Genomic DNA, 17,275 nt, shown 5'->3' with positions numbered 1-17,275 from the left:
ATACTCTCAAACATTTGTTAATGTTTTAATTCATTTTTCCCTTAAAAATTTTTTTGAATTAGAGGATAATTATTTTACAATATTGTGATGGTTTCTGCCATACATCAACATGAATCGGTTATAGGTATACATATGTCCCCTCCCTCTTGAATCTGCCTCCCACCTCCCTCCCTAATGTTTTAATACGTTTTTTTGAAGAATCTGACAGAATAATCAGAAAAAAATAGAATAATATGTTATACAACAGGTTAATGCAAAGAATATACAGCATGGAACCATGTGAGTAAAATATGTATGCATAGGAGAAAAATACAGCTTATGGCAATATCCTATATAAAATTATATTTTTTCATTATTCAGTCACTAAGTCATGTTTGACTCTTTGCAACCCCATGAATTGCAGCACCCCAGGCTTCCCCGGCCTTCACTGTCTCCTGGAGTTTGATAAAACTCATGTCTGTTGAGTTGGTAATGCCATTCTATGTCACAGTAGGTGGAGTGACTTGTGAATTTTCTGTGAATTCACTTGTGAATCTTGTGTGATTCTTCTCACAAGAAAAACTTGTGAATCTTCTGTGAACCCTAAAATATATTAGAAAAGCATAGAAGAATAAATGTTATTGCTTGGGTGCAGCCTACTTGGGGCTCTGAGCCTGAGACTTAGCACGGGCATCCAACTTTCTTTCATGCATCATTGGTGACCCAGATCGTGGGATGAGTCAATTCCAATATTTCTTGAGCATTCATTAAGATGGATCCAACCAGTACCAGGCCCCATGGAAACCAAGACAGATACATGGAGAGGTTTACAGTAAGGAAATTATAATATCACAACTGGACATGGAACAACAGGCTGGTTCCAAATAGGAAAAGGAGTACCTCAAGGTTGTATATTGTCACCCTGCTTATTTAACTTCTATGCAGAGTACATCATGAGAAACGCTGGACTGGAAGAAACACAAGCTGGAATCAAGATTGCCAGGAGAAATATCAATAACCTCGGATATGCAGATGACACCACCCTTATGGCAGAAAGTGAAGAGGAACTCAAAAGCCTCTTGATGAAAATGAAAGTGGAGAGTGAAAAAGTTGGCTTAAAGCTCAACATTCAGAAAACGAAGATCATGGCATCCGGTCCCACCACTTCATGGGAAATAGATGGGGAAACAGTGGAAACAGTGTCAGACTTTAATTTTTTGGGCTCCAAAATCACTGCAGATGGTGATTGCAGCCATGAAATTAAAAGACGCTTACTCCTTGGAAGGAAAGTTATGACCAACCTAGATAGCATATTCAAAAGCAGAGACATTACTTTGCCAACAAAGGTCCGTCTAATCAAGGCTATGGTTTTTCCTGTGGTCATGTATGGATGTGAGAGTTGGACTGTGAAGAAGGCTGAGTGCTGAAGAATTGATGCTTTTGAACTGTGGTGTTGGAGAAGACTCTTGAGAGTTCCTTGGACTGCAAGGAGATCCAACCAGTCCATTCTGAAGGAGATCAGCCCTGGGATTTCTTTGGAAGGAATGATGCTAAAGCTGATACTCCAGTACTTTGGCCACCTCATGCAAAGAGTTGACTCATTGGAAAAGACTCTGATGCTGGGAGGGATTGGGGGCAGGAGGAGAAGGGGACGACAGAGGATGAGATGGCTGGATGGCATCACTGACTCGATGGACGTGAGTCTGAGTGAACTCTGGGAGTTGGTGATGGACAGGGAGGCCTGGCGTGCTGCGATTCATGGGGTTGCCCAGTGTCGGACACGACTGAGTGACTTAACTGAACTGAATTGATGGTTCCAAAGCACTTACTGAGAGTTATAACAGGGCTGGGCTCGGTGTTGATTTGAATGGATGTGTTCTGCGGCATCAATGATGTGGCAAAGTTCCAGACAGCAGTTCCAGAGGGTTTCAGGCAGAAAGTGAAGGGTCCCATGGGCTGTTGGCGTTCCCTCCATCTGAGGAAAGGATAGGAAGCTATGTGGCTGGTGGAAGGGACTTCCAACTATTGAAAGTTTCCTGCTTTATCTTTGTGGAGAAGGGGACTGCCTGGATAATGGGGAGGAGGTCTTCCTGGTTTTTGGAGTTCCTTCCAGAAGGTGCAAAGTCTACCTGGTGGCAAAGTCTACCTGGTCCCAGGGACCAGGGTAATGGGGAGATGAGTCTTGTGGCTAAAGTGTGATGAGGTTTATTTTTCTTTCATTTAGGACAGATAGTAAGAGAGTTTGTAATTCAGGATGATAGATTTTACCTTAAATAGAAGCAACCTTAATTTTTAAGAATGAGGGATAAGGAATGGAGTAGACAAGAGAGGGTAACACAGCATTTGTAGAGTATCAATGAGGGGATTGGACTGAAGAGGAACACTCAGTAGAGGAGAGCTAGGCGTAATTTCTGAAGGTGCTAGATTTGATGGTGGCAGTGAGCGGGGAGATGCTGAAAGATGTTTTGAGGGAAGAAGTAAGAGCATCTGATAGCTTGGCTTGTAGGTGGAAAGGGGAGAAATCAAGGAAGTTATCAACATTTTAAACTACTTGTACCACTGTCTTTGCTTGCAGTCCACTGATGGGGGCCATTGATTGTCAACTGTTGTCACCGATCCCTGGCACTGGTGACAGGAAGTTACAGCCCTTGCCCTCATGGACATTTACAGTCCACAAACCAGCCGTTCTTAGAAAGTGTATAGACACTTGGGAGTATATAGTGTATAGATACTTAAGGTTAAAAATGTTATTAATTAATTCTCTGTTAACTTGGACTTTATGAGAGTTGTTGGCTTTTGTTTTATTTTTATTTTTTATTTTTCCCCCTGTTCCCTTGAACAAAGAAAACAGCAAAGTGGGTCATAACACCATTCTGTCTGGTGGGACTCGGGTCATCTCTTTGGGGGAAATACTTTGCTGCTAAACTGAAATGTCAGCCTCTCCAAATTCTTTGCCCCTTTGACCCATTTCTACACTAATGATCTCAAGGTTTCTGACATCATTAAATAGGTTGGTAGATTGGTAAATGGGCAGATTGGTAAACTACCACTTATATGCTGTGTTTTGCTGTGCACGAAACTTAAGTCCCACAAGTCTGCTTTCTCTGTTTGCTGATCCCTATGCAAATAAAATTGCAGACTAGATGAAATGAATAATTTCTTAGGGAAATGTAGATTACCAAAATTAAAACTTTTAAAGATAGAATGTTTAAACCAGCTAATTTGCATAGGAAAATAAGAAAACAAGAGAAAGCTATTAAATAACTACTCCATAACAAGATTCAGAGATTGGTAGCGAGAAAGTTTGGGGAGAGGGGAGACGTATGTGGATGAACTTCCAAGTGGACATCAGCTATGTGTGTCCCACATGAATGTTCATGAAAGGGTATCAGCTACAGAGGAGATAAATCAGGGGGGAAAAATGACACGCTCTCTGGATGTCATTCAGGCTTTCTCCCCAGACACTTACTGAGTAGGCACGTGAACAAAATGTCGGTGAAGGCAAGGATAGAAGCTGTCCACGTGGGCTCAGTGCATGGACTTCCCTTTTCTGTGGCTGACCTGGCTACCACTGCTGATGAGTGCTTCTTCAGCAGATATCAGAGGTCAGCTATATGGCACCATTCCCCAGGAGAGCAGGCTGGCACCTGATTATATTGGATCTCTTTCATCATGGAGGGGGCAGTGATCTGTCTTCATAGGAACAGGTAGATTCTAGATATGCTTTTCTTCCCCTGATTATAGACCTTTTGCTAGCATCATTATTTATGAATTCAGAGTGCCCAAGCCACTATCAAGGAACCCCCACAGCATTGCATCTGGTCAAAGAACTCATTTTACAGCTTTGGTCTCATAGACTCAATGGCCTTATGTAACTTCTAACACTTAGAATAAACTGCCCTAACTGAAAGGTAGAATGGCTTATTAAGACTCAGTTATTGCTGTTCGCAGGTAACAATGCCTTGAAGGAATAGGCCCCTGTCTTACATACTCCTTTAAAGTGAGCGTGGGACTTCCATGGTGGTGTAGTGGGTAAGAGTCAGCCTGCCAATGCAGGGGACTTAGGTTTGACCCCTGGTCTGGGAATTTTCCACATGCCATGATGCGACAACTAAGTCCATGAGCCACAACTACCGAGGCTGTGCTCGAGACCCCATGAGCTGCAACTTCTGAGCCTGCACCCCCAACTACTGACACCTGCCAAGTTCTAGGGTCCGAGAGTCACAACGAATGAGCCCCTGTGCGGCAACTGCTGGAGACTGCTCCACGACAGGAGCAGCCACTGCAATGAAGAGCCCATGCACTGCAGCTGCAGAGTAGCCCCGCTTTCTGCAACTAGAGAAAGCCTGTGCAACAACAAAGACCCAGTGCAGCCCAAAATAATATAAATTACAAAAATAAAAGTAAGGAATAAAGTGATGAAGTTTATACTTTGAGTCAGTGACTATATGACACTGGTTCTCCCATAGCTAGAATGCATGGACCCTGGAAATGGGAGTGGATGCTCTTAGTCTTACACCCAATAACTCACAGAATATTTGTTCCCTCTCCCAGGAACTCTGACCTCTGCTAACTTGGAGATCTTCATACCCTAGTAGAGAGTGTTTCCGCTGGTGGACAAAACAGTGATGTCATTGAATTGCAATTTGACGTCATCTTGAGACGTTTGAATATTAAATGGATTACTGTAAGTAAAGCATATAAGAAATAGTACCTGTAAGGTTCTGCTGTTATCGTTATGGGCTTCCCAGGTGGCCCAGAGGGTGAAGAGTCCGCCTGCCAATGCAGGAGATGCAAGAGACACAGATTAGATCCCTGGGTGGGGAAGATCCCCTGGAGGAGGAAATGGCAACCCACTCCACTATTCTTGCCTGGGGAATTGCATGGACAGAGGAGCCTGGAGGGCTACAGTCCAGGGGTCACAAAGAGCCAGACACAACTGAGCATGAATTATTATTATTATAATTATGATCATCATTTTTTGTTGTTGTTCTTTTTTGTTGTTGTTGTTGTTGTTCTTATCATTATTATTACTATCCTATTTGCTTGTCTGACTGACATGTACTTTCATTGGCTCACACAAGATTTATAGTCTTGGGAGATGCAAACCCCAGGAATGAAGATGCTGAGGGCAGGCATGCATGATAAGATACCTACATTAACTCATTATTACTAGACAGATGAGCAGGTCTTTCTTAAATTCCTAGAGAGCAAAGGAGAGGAAGGAGCATGGGTCAATGGAATGAATCCATGGCTGGGAGGCAGGACTTCTAGGTTCTGATTGCCTAAGTACCTCAAGCAGGCCAATGACTTTGCTTCTCTGAGCTTTAATTTTCATGGCTGTAAAAGAGAGTAAGGAACTGGACATGTTGACCTTGAAGGCCCTTTATGACTTGAGCACTGAAATGACCAAAACCAACATCTATGACTCCCTCAGGACTTGGCCCATGGCAAGGCTTCAGTAAGAGTTTGTCATCATCACCATCACCTGTGAAATGGGGACCATTACACCTCCCTCCCAGGTGTGCTGAGAAGACTTGGTGAGAAAAGGCCTGGTCAGAAAAGCTTTTTCACACATAAAAGAAAAAGCTCTGTGTGTGAAGATGTCCCAAAGGACCACTAAGACGCTTTTGATCATTACCACCTCCTGCCATTTCCCTCAGCTCCTGCTGCAGACTTAAATCCAAAGAAGTTTCTGGGGCACCTGTCTTAGCAAAGGAAAGCTAATTTTCACAGAGTCCCTCCCAGAGGCACTCTCAGCCTGGGACTAATTACAGAGAGTCCCTGGATATTAGGATTGCCACAGCCCTAGCTTTTCCTCTCTTGGCAGCCCACCCTCTTCTCCTTGAGGCCAGTGGGCTCACCTGGCTCAAAATTCAGCATACAGAGTCTAGTCTTCTCCCTCATTCCAACCCCCCAGCTGGCCCAATGCCACCTGTAATCACAACAAACTCTGGGACAGCAGGAAGAATTTCAGTTACAGTTCAGGTGGAGCCATAGACTCAAGCACTAAAGTCTGTGATATTAGACTTTAGTCTTTAGTCTTCAGATATTAGACTTTAGTTGCGCCAGGCTCTGTTGCTGGCTCTCCCATTATTGCATTATTGTTGCAGTGAAAAGGAGAAAAAAAGAGGAATGAATTTTCTTTCCTTTTCCTGAGAACAAAGAAGATAAAGAGACCAGTGAGCAAGACTGAACATTCCTAGTTTTTTATTTAACTGCTTCTAACTCTGCACGTCTGTAACTAAGTTTACCTTTCTGCCCTTCTATCTACAGGAGCTACATTTCTCACCGATTACCCTTTGACTCTGCTAAATACACCCTGTATCTGGTGCTCAACTTATAGCACTCTCCCTCTTATTCGTTGTTGTTGACACAGTCGCTCAGTTGTGTCTGACTCTTTGTGACCCCATGGGCTGCAGCACGCCAGCCCTCCCTGTCCTTCACTATCTCCTTTCAAGTGAAAGTCACTCAGTTGTGTCTGACTTCTTGTGACCCCAAGGATTATACAGTCTGTGGAATTCTCTAGATCAGAATACTGGGGTGGGCAGCCTTTCCCTTCTCCAGGGGATCTTCCTAACCCAGAGATCAAACCCAGGTCTCTGGCATTGCTGCTGTTGCTAAGTCGCTTCAGTCGTGTCCGACCCTGTGCGACCCCATAGACAGCAGACCACCAGGCTCCCCCGTCCCTGAGATTCTCCAGGCAAGAACACTGGAGTGGGTTGCCATTTCCTTCTCCAATGCATGAAAGTGAAAAGGGAAAGTGAAGGCGCTCAGTCGTGTCTGACTCTTAGCAACCCCATGGACTGCAGCCTACCAGGCTTCTCTGTCCATGGGATTTTCCAGGCAAGAGTACTGGAGTGGGGTGCCATTGGCATTGCAGGTGGAATCTTTACCAGCTGAGCCACAAGGGAAGCCCAAGCATACTGGAGTGGGTAGCCTATCCCTTCTCCAGGGAATCTTCCCATCCTAGGAATTGAACCCAGGTCTCCTGCATTGCAGGCAGATTCTTACCAACTGAGCTATCAGGCAAGCCCTCACCATCTCCGAGAGTTTGCTCAGGTTCATGTCTTTTGAGTTGATGATGTCACCCAACCATCTCAACCTCTGTTGCCCTCTTCTCCTCTTGCCCTCAATCTTTCCCAGCATCAGGATTTTTCCCAATGAGTCAGCTCTTTACTTCAGGTGACCAAAGTATTGGAGCTTTAGCTTCAGCATCAGTCCTTCCAATAAATATTCAGGGTTAATTTCCTTTAGGATTAGCTGGTTTGATCTCCTTGCTGTCCAAGGGACTCTCAAGAGTCTTCTCCAGCACCACAGTTGGAAAGCATCAAACTTTGGCACTCAACCTTCTTTATGGTCCAATTCTCACATCTGTACATGAGTACTGTAAAAAACCATAGCTTTGACTATACAGACTTTCGTTGTCAAAGTGATGTCTCTGTTTTTTTAATATGCTGTCTAGGTTTGTCATTGCTTCTCTTCAAAGCAGCAAGCATCTTTTAATTTCATGGCTGCAGTCACCTTCTAAAAGTCTGTCACCTTTTCCATTTTTTCCCCATCTATTTCCTATGAAGTGATGGGACTGGATGCCATGATCTTTGTTTTTTGAGTTTTAAGCCAGCTTTTTCACTTTCCTCTTTCACCTTCAACAAGAGGCTCTTTAGTTCCTCTTCACTTTCTATCTTTAGGGTGGTATCATCTGCATATCTGAGGTTATTGGTATTTCTCCTAGTAATCTTGATTCTGGCTTGTGATTCATCCAGCTGGGCATTTTGCATGATGTGCTTTGCACATAAGTTAAATAAGCAGGGTAACAATCTACAGCCTTGACATTTTTCTTTTTAACATGTCAGAAAGGAGGTGACCAAACTGCCAGACTCAATTACTGGGTTACTGTGCCAGCCTATGACTGTTTTTGAAACAATACAAGAGGAAGAAGACAAGACCCTCACACCTTTGTTCCTCATCATTAACTCCTGACTGCAAGCTTTTATCTTATATAAGCCCCTAGATTTCTTATTGGAGGGGAGTCTTACAAGCAGGAGCCTACTGCGTTCCCCTCTCTGCTGGATGAGAACTAAAGCCACCTTTCTATTTCCTTCAAACCCTGTCTCTGTATTTTTTAATTTGGCTTTGGAAGACAAAGCCAAGATTTTGGCCAGCAACATTATCTAGTTGCATGGTTTTAGCCAAATCCCTCATTTCTTCTGCTGGAGAGGAGATTGGCTACCCTCTCTAGTATTCTTCCCAAGCGGCTTAGCTGATAAAGAATCTGCCTGCAATGTGGGAGACCTGGGTTTGATCCCTGGGTTGGGAAGTTCCCCTGGAGAAGGGAACGGCTACCCATTTCAGTTTTCTGGCCTGAAGAATTCCATGGACTTCACAGTCCATGGGGTTGCAAAGAGTTGGGCATGACTGAGCGACTTTTGCTTTCACCTTCATTTCTTCCAGGTCACATCACTTTACTGGGATATGGAGGGTAGGATGAAGCTTGGCAGTCTTTAAGTAATTCTGTCATTTAAGGAGACAGGATGGCCTGAGTTTCATCTTATCTATGCTCTTGGATTGCTTCTGACTTCAGGCAAGTCACTGCATCTCCTTGGACCTCAGTTTCTTCATCCATCCAATGGACAGATAGGTCCTGCCTGGCTTACCTCTTCTGAGCAGAAGTGAGGGTCAGTGACATGGGGGAAGAGGGGTTAGGGCATTGGCTCAGGGAAGAGTTGGTTATAATTGCCATTCCTGTTCTGAACAGAAGGATTGACAGGGCAAGTTTTCATCTGTCATGAGTCCTGGACCCAACTCCCTCTCCTTCCTGAATCTCTGGGCGCATCAGGCTGGAAGATGTATGTGTATGTATGGGTTGAGGGAGTTGGGGAACAGGAGAAGACTCCCACAGTTTAGTCCTCTGAGACTGTAGCTGAGTCTGAGGAAGAGCTGAGGATTGCAGGGAGCCCTGGCATCAGAGTCCGCCCCTGCCAGCCCCCTAACCCCCCTGCCCAAGGAACCTGAAGTACCCGGATGGAATCCTCAGGTACTCCTAACCCCAGGGACAGTTCAGGGGCACAGAGTGGATCAGGGATGCCATGAAGGAGGAAATGTGTCCCCTCCCTGTAAGTTGTGATTCCAGGAAGAAGGAATGGGAAGGGGGATCAGGAAGTAGACACAGGGAGGGGACTAACTTTCATGAAGTGGTTATTCTGTGCTGAGCATCGGGCTCACGTGTACCATCACTGGATCTGCATCATCACCTGTGAGAGAAGAAAAGCGTCTTCTGCATTTTAGGGAAATGGAAACTGAACCTTGCCTCAGAAGACAGAGCCAAGTGGGGGTAGCAGTGGCCTCCACATGCTTCTGGGCTCCTCCTGTTATCAGCCTTTCTGATCTTGTTTGGAGAAGTTTCTTACCCTTTCTGACCCTGTTTTCTCATCTGTCAAATCCCTGCCTCCCAAGGCCTGTGCAAAGTAGGCTTTGAGTGAGCTTGGGCTTCATCCCTAAAGGTGGGAGTCAGTGGGGCCTGGGAGCTCCCTGAGTGCAGAGCTGGTCTTCCATGTGCCATGGTCAGCCCTGCTGAGGGCTGTGAGGAGGCTGGCGAGGGTCCAGAGGACAGTGCCAGGCTGTGTCTCGCTGTCTGGGAGCCTCTGCCAGGGCCAGGCAAGAGGACTGGGCTGAGAGGGTCTGAGCTGCTGGGCTGGGCTCCTCCTGGATGAGGGTCGCTCATTGCTGGCTCCCCCAACCCCTGGCAATAGCAGAGTTGGAAGCCTCCAGCACTAGGTCATCCTGAGACGTCTGGATGCAGTCTGAGTCCTTAGGACTCAGGACTGGAAGCAGCGGTGTGCTGGGAAGCATCTAGCGATAAATTCTGGGAGGTGGGGAAGAATTCTGACTTATATTGTTTTCTGGATTCTGTGTTGAGTAGATTCACTCGTCATGGCCAGATTTCAAGCAAACATGATATCACTGAACTCAGACCTAGGGATAGATGTTCAGAGCACTCCATGATTAGATTATTTCCACTGTACAAATCCAGTAGATTCAAACAACTGTTAGAACACAGAGAACAGATATCTGGATTGTAGTAGAATAAAGATGTGAAGAGTTTTCAGTTTTTTTTCTCTAAAATTATTTTTCCATATGGACAATTTTTTAAAGTCTTTATTGAATTTATTACAAACTTGCTTCTGTTTTATTTTTTAGATTTTTGGCCACAAGGCATGTGGGATTTTATCTCCTAGACCAGTGATCAAACCTGAATCCCATGTATTCAAAGGCAAGGTGTCAACCACTGAACCAACAGAGAAGTCCCCCGGCTTTTGTTTCTAACCTCTGGGTTTTTTTTTTTCCTGTAAATTGAATTTTATTTTCTTTTTTCACCCCAAATTATCGAGATTTAATTGACATATAATATTCTGTAAGTTTAAGTTGTACAATGTGATGAACTGATACGTGTATATATTGTGAAACTGTTACCATGATAAAGTTAGTTTATGCATTACTTTGGGCTTCCTTGGTGGCTCAGATAGTGAAGAATCTGCCTGCAATGTGGAAGACCAGTGTTTGATCCCTGAGTTGGGAAGATCCCCTGGAGGAGGGCATGGCAATGCACTCCAGTGTTCTTGCAGGAGAATCCCCATGGACAAAGGAGCCTGGCAGGCTACAGTTCATGGGGTTGCAAAGAGTTGGACACAACTGAGCAACTAAGCACAGCACAGCGCATGCATTGCTTCACCGCACCCCTACTGTTTCGTTGCTGCTCTTACAGTGAGAACGTTAAAGCTTTACTCTCATAGCAACTCTCCAGTATACAGTACAGTATTGTTAATGATAGTCACCATATTGAGGGTTAGATCCCCAGAACTTATTATCTTATAACTGAGAACTTGTCCCATTTGACCAACCTCTCTCCATTTGCCTGCCCCCAGCCCCAGGCTGCCACACTGTACTCTCTAAGAGTTGCATGTTTTCAGATTCCACGTGTAAGTGAGATCATACAGTGTTTGTCTTTCCCTGCCTAACTTACTGCACACAGCATTGTGCTTTCAAGGTTCACTGAGCTTTGTTTCTAACATACTTGAATTAATTACTGTTTATGTAACTTAACTTTAATAATGACCTTATTTAACACCGTTCCACACACTTCTGAAAAGTCAGTGATTGACTCCGGTGACCTGTGGTTGACTGGGCAGGACCTCGGTATCCAACCTTCTCTTCCTGAATGAATGGAGAACCGAGGCCCAGACAGAAGGTAGGACAGGAGCTGAGTCATGGGAGGCGTGGGCAGGACCTATGCAGGGCTTTCATCATGTTATCATGTTTAATTCTCCTGCAACCCCAGAATGTTAGGGTTATTAAGATATCATTATCATTTTTAGATGTGCAAACAGGTTCAGAATAACAGCAGTTTATTAGAACGGTCACTAGGACATGACAGATCCTGATTCAGATTCTGTTTCTGCCCTCAGAAGATGTGAATCCTTGGGCAGGTTCCTGCCTGCACTGGACTTCAACTTCCTTGTATGTAACATGTGACTGATGATACTTTTCAGATGCTGTCTTCCAGGACCTGGTTCAAGATCTGTGTAGTTCTCCATGGCCAACTCATAAGTATCATCGTGTTCAAGGTGTTGTTCTGGTGGGGAATGGAGTAAGATTTGTTCAAGGTAGTTCAGTAAGAAATAGGAGTGTGACTCAGACATGGGCTAATTGACAAGTTGGGACACAGGGGTTTGGGTGAGAAGAGAGGAATCCACATGAAGCCTTCAGTTCTTGGGATCTCTGCAAGTGGACCAGGTACTTGAAAAATATAAAGACAGGTCACTATGCCTCCCCAGCCGGGATGTGGTTTTCTCCTGCTCTGTCCCCAAGGGCTTCTTCCTTGTGGGGTTCTCGTTGACAGCATTCAGAGAATTCCATCTTGGCATCCCCACAAGGGATAGGGTCTGTTGTGGCAGAAGGCAGGGGTGGCCCTCCCCTTGCTCTCCCAGGGAAAGCCTGGTAAGGAGGCATAAAGTCTCAGCAGCTTGGCCCATTGGGAAGAACTTGGGCTGGCCAAGGCTCTCTCTACCTGCACATGAGGACCTGGAAGGGAAGGCCTTCAGGAGCCACGGCTGGTCAGGTCAAGTGCAAAGAGCTGAGCAATGCAGAGAAGGCAGGGGATTCATCCTTTCATCTCTCAGAAGCCTGGTGCTTTTCTGGAGACTGGGTTGCCTGGAATCCTGGCTCACTGGACTCAGTTGCCCTGGGCACTTCCTGTTCAGTCTCTTTCCCTTAAGAACAAGTGACAGTCTCTCTGTAACCTGTGAATGCCTGAGGGGTGAGGTGGTCACTGTGCTGGGGGCTATGGGTGGGATCCAGGCATCTGTGGGGGCTGGAGGTCAGCAGTAGCCAGGTCACCCGGCCACTGGGTCCTCTCTGTGCTTCTGCCCCAACATCCCTCCAGGCAGCTCCCACATTCCCCACTTGTCTTTCTTCCCCACCTCACATCCCATTCTTTCTTCCTAGATCTTCTTTTTTCTTCCATTTGCTCATGTAGTAAATATGTATGGATGGTTCATCTCTTCCAAACCACGTTCTAGGAGCTAGAAACAGAAAATGAATAATTTCCTGAGCTTCAGGCCTCCAAGTTCAGCTAAGAGACATTATGAAAGGACAATGCTGGTTATGTTGGGAGAAGCCCTCAACAATGACAGCAGGACCACAATGATTAGTTCCCACTCCCCTGTCCCCTAGAGACCTGGGCTGTTGTGAATTAGGACAGAGACTGTTGGCTTAATGGAATCTTAGGAGACTTTTTTTTTTTTCACTAGAAGATGTCCCCCTTCCCATGGAAGTCAAGGTTGACTAATAAGAGGGAGGCTTTTTACAAAGATTTACTAAGTTCTAGTATGGTACTCAGTCCCCAAGTCTCTTGCTACGGATGCCTTCTGCTTCCAGTGCAACCCCAGAGCTTTCCACATGCAAGTGATGGGAGCAGATGGAGAAAACTTTATCATGAGAGATCGTCTGTGGCTGCCACTTTAGCACTTTATCCTAGGAGGGGTCTTATCCTATCTTATCTGGTGGCTGTAACACATAGGCCATGACTCTATAGTATCTCATTCCAAACCTCCAGAAGCTCAAGTTGAGGAGCAAGGGGGGCAGTTTGCATTCTTTACCCTTCCCACTTAGAGAGTGTTCACCGGAACCAGGAGAAGATTCTGGTTAAGAGTTGGCTCTGAAACCAGACTGCCTTGATTCACATCCTGGGTTCATTATACAAATCGTATAATTTGGAATGAATCACTTAGTCTCTCTATGATTTGGTTTTCTTTTCTCTGTAAAAGTGGAGGTACTAGTGCTTACCTCAAAGAGTTGTTGGGAGGATTTGATAAAGTTAGTGTAGCAATGCCTGGCACATAGAAAGTGCTCATTAAACATTAGGTATTCTTATTACTGAAAGGCATATATAAACTCACCCCATTATCCACACTTTATTATAGATATTCCAACTCAATGAGTGGGAGTAAAGTTAACATGAGAGGGAGAAATTTTTCCCAAGATATTAGACCTCTAACTTTATGTCAGAACCTTCTAGGATTACTAGGGTTATAACTTGCCAATAATCACAATGGATTCTGAGAAATAGAGAAAGCATCCAACCAAGGCTTGGGAGATGGAGTAGGTCTGGGAAGGCTTCTTGGTGGGACGATAAATGAGTTGAGTCCTAATATGGGAATAAACATTGGGTGTGTAACAGAGTATGTGTGGGCGGCAAGGATGCAGGGGTTGTATTCTTCCATGCTTTATAAAGACCTAGGCAAGGGTCTGAAGATGTGATAGAGGCAGAGACATACATAACTCTGGGCATGCTTGTATGGAAAAGATGGGATGAGGGACAGAGTTGGGCGCTGAGACGAGGGTGTAGGTCATTTAGGAAGGGTTCTATGTGGGTGTCAAACATTATCTGGCATTGGGAACCCTTAAAGGGTTTTAAACAGGAGACAGCTAGGTCAGTGTTATATTTTGAACAATAACTTGAAGTAGTCCATATGGAGAATGCACTAAAGGAAAAGGGTCCAGAGGCAGGGAGACTAAGGAGGGACTTCTGCAGGATTATGGGTGAGAAATGCTGGGCTCCTAAGCCAGGGCAAAGGAAAGGATGGCTTTGAGGGATATGTAGGTGGTCCATTGGTCAGGTGAGGAGCTGGGCCTGGGGATAGTGAGGCCTGGGGATAGTGAAGACTGAGGATGGCCTGATGTCTCCTGTGAGGTTTTATCCTCCCAAAAGGTAACCTCTATAGAAACATACTACAGTGCTTTTATCCATTATACTGTTGATTGAAACTTGGGTAGTTCCCTATCGGGGGCCTTTTTTCTAGTGATTTTGAACATTTCTGTGCATGTCTTCTCAAGAATATGGGCTTCCCTGGTGGCTCAGATGGTAAAGAATCTTCCTGCAATACAGGAGACCCAAGTTCAATTCCCTGGGTTGGGATGATCCCCTGCTGAAGCGAATGGCTGCCCACTCCAGCATTCTTGCCTGGAGAATTCCATGGACAGAGAAGCCCAGTGGGCTACAGTCCCTGGGGTTAGACACAACTGAGGGACTAACACCTAATATTTTCCTAGAATATATATGTGTATCTATAAGTATGGAGAAGTATAGTTAGGAATAGAATTGCTAAGCAATATGGAATGCGTATGTTCAATTTTAAGAGACACCATCAGATGTTTTCCAGAGGAATAACATTAATAATTTTATATGTTAATTATATTAATATTATTTTAATTAATATTAATAATTAATAATACAATAATAATACACTCTCATCAGCAGTGTAAGAAAATTCTGGTTACTGTTGCCAACACCATGTATTTTTCATTTTAGCCATTCTAGTGGGTGTATAGTGGTGTTGTGCTGTGGTCTTAATTTGCAATTCCTGGATGACTAATGATGCTGAGTCTCATTTGATTACCATCTGTTTAGATAGCCTCATTTGTGAAGTGCCTTTTAAAACCTTTTGCTCATTATTATATTTGGTAGCCTTTGTTTATTTTAAAGAATTTTTTATTCTGGATATAAATTTTAAGTTCTTAATTTTACTATAATCTGTGTATATAATTGTATATAATGATATACATGAAATTATATGTAATTATCTATAATGTAATTACATAAAATATATAATTTATCATCTTTTTCTCTATGTGCTCTGTTTAAGAAATTTCTGCCTATTGCAAGGTGACATAGATATTTTTCTGCATTTGATTCTAAAAATTTATTATTCTATTTTACCATTTAAAACTATAATATATCAGGATTAATTTTTGAGGTTCAGTTCAGTTCAGTCACTCAGTTGTGTCCAACTCTTTGCGACCCCGTGAACCGCAGCACGCCAGGTCTCCCTGTCCATCACCAACTCCTGGAGTTCACCCAAACCCATGTCCATTGAGTCGGTGATGCCATCCAACCATCTCATCCTCTGTCGTCCCCTTCTCCTCCTGCCTTCAATCTTTCCCAGCATCAGGCTCTTTTACAATGAGTCAGCTCTTCACATCAGGTGGCCAAAGTATTGGGGTTTCAGCTTCAGCATCAGTCCTTCCAATGAATATTCAGGACTGATCTCCTTTAGGACGGACTGGTTGGATCTCCTTGCAGTCCAAGGGACTCTCAAGAGTCTTCTCCAACACCACAGTTCAAAAGCATCAATTCTTCCGAGCTCAGCTTTCTTTATAGTCCAACTCTCACATCCATACATGACCACTAGAAAAACCATAGCCTTGACTTGACAGACCTTTGTTGACAAAGTAGTCTCTGCTTTTCAATATGCTATCTAGATTGTTCATAACTTTCCTTCCAAGTAGTAAGTGTCTTTTAAATTCATGGCTGCAATCATCATCTGCAGTGATTTTGGAGCCCAGAAAAATAAAGTCAGCCACTGTTTCCACTGCTTCCTCATCTATTTGCCATGAAGTGATGGGACTGAATGCCATGATCTTAGTTTTCTGAATGTTGAGCTTTAAGCCGACTTTTTCACTCTCCTCTTTCACCTTCATCAAGAGGCTTTTAGTTTCTCTTCACTTTCTGCCATAAGGGTGGTGTCATCTGCATATCTGAGGTTATTGATATTTCTCCCGGCAATCTTGATTCCAGCCTGTGCTTCCTCCAGCCCAACGTTTCTCATGATGTACTCTGCATATAAGTTAAATAAGCAGGATGACAATATAATTTTTGAGGTAGGTTTCAACATTTTTTTCCTGTGTGAATATCTGCATGATCCAGCAGAATTTGTTGAAAAGTCCCCATTGCATTGTAGTATCAACTTTATTATAAATTAGGTGACTATATATTCATAGGTCTGTTCTGTACCCTGTTCCATCAATCCATTTGTTTATTTTCGTGTCAGTTTCATACTTGCCTAATTATTGCAGCTTTATAATAAGTCAATATCTGGTAAGTTCTCCAACTTTGGTTTTTTTCCTTCAAGATTCTCCAGAATTCCATATAAATATTATATTCAGGTTGTCAATTTTCTGTAGAAAAACCTATTAGGGTTAAGACTAGGATTGCATTTAATCTATAAATCAATTTTGTATCCTGTAAAGTTGAATTGTCCAACCCGTGCATGAAGATGGCATATTCCTTCATTTACTTGGCTCTACCTTAATTTCTTTAAATAATGTTTTTCTACATACATTTTATTAAAAGTTTTACTACAGGTTTTCTTTTATAAAATGCTCTTATGAACTATTTTCAAGCTGCTGATATAGAGCAATATGTTCGATTTTCATGTACTTGCTAATTCCAGTTTGTCTTTGGGTTCTTTAAAAAATTTTCTACCTACACAATCAAGTATTCTGCAAATAAAGACAGTTTTGTTTCTTCCTTTCCATTTCTTTAGTCTTTTATTTCTTTCTCTTGACTTATTTCACTGACTAGAACCATTAGAAAGAAAGAAAGTGAAGTTGCTCAGTCGTGTCCGACTCTTTGCAACCTCATGGACTATAGCCTGCCAGGCTCCTTCATCCATGGGATTTTCCAAAGAATACTGGAGTGGTTTGCCATTTTCTTCTCCAGGGGATCTTCCTGACCCAGGGATCGAACCCGGGTTTCCAGCACTGCCAGCAGACTCTACCATCTGAGCCACCAGGGAAGCCTGTAGGACCATTCGTATAATGGTTAATGGAAATGGTAATAGTGAACACTTTTCTTTCACTTTCACTGTTAGTGAGTTATTAGTATTTCACCATGTAGTATGACATTTGCAGTAGATTGCTTCCTCTGGAGATCATATTTATCACATTAAGGAAGTTA

General features: G+C 43.6%; 1 protein-coding gene across 12 annotated transcripts in view; it reads left to right on the top strand.

Annotated features, from left to right (window-relative positions):
- Positions 1–17,275, top strand: part of OR13P13 (olfactory receptor family 13 subfamily P member 13) — a 217,358-nt gene that overhangs the window by 102,811 nt on the left and 97,272 nt on the right. For 8 of the 12 annotated variants that reach the window (XM_059884647.1, XM_059884635.1, XM_059884634.1 and 5 more), the window contains one exon: positions 4,534–4,666. The exons of 2 other annotated variants lie outside the window; for them this stretch is intronic. The gene's annotated coding sequence lies outside the window, so the exon portion shown is untranslated. Of the gene's footprint in view, positions 1–4,533; positions 4,667–4,688; positions 17,153–17,275 lie in introns of those variants that run through there. 2 more of the 12 variants (XM_059884642.1, XM_059884641.1) reach the window with 2 other exon arrangements.

This window comes from Bos taurus, chromosome 3 (genome assembly GCF_002263795.3).
Source record: "Bos taurus isolate L1 Dominette 01449 registration number 42190680 breed Hereford chromosome 3, ARS-UCD2.0, whole genome shotgun sequence".
Taxonomy (NCBI): domain Eukaryota; kingdom Metazoa; phylum Chordata; class Mammalia; order Artiodactyla; family Bovidae; genus Bos; species Bos taurus.
The sequence above is the reverse complement of the archived record's forward strand: the minus strand, read 5'-3'. Positions and strand labels throughout refer to the sequence as shown.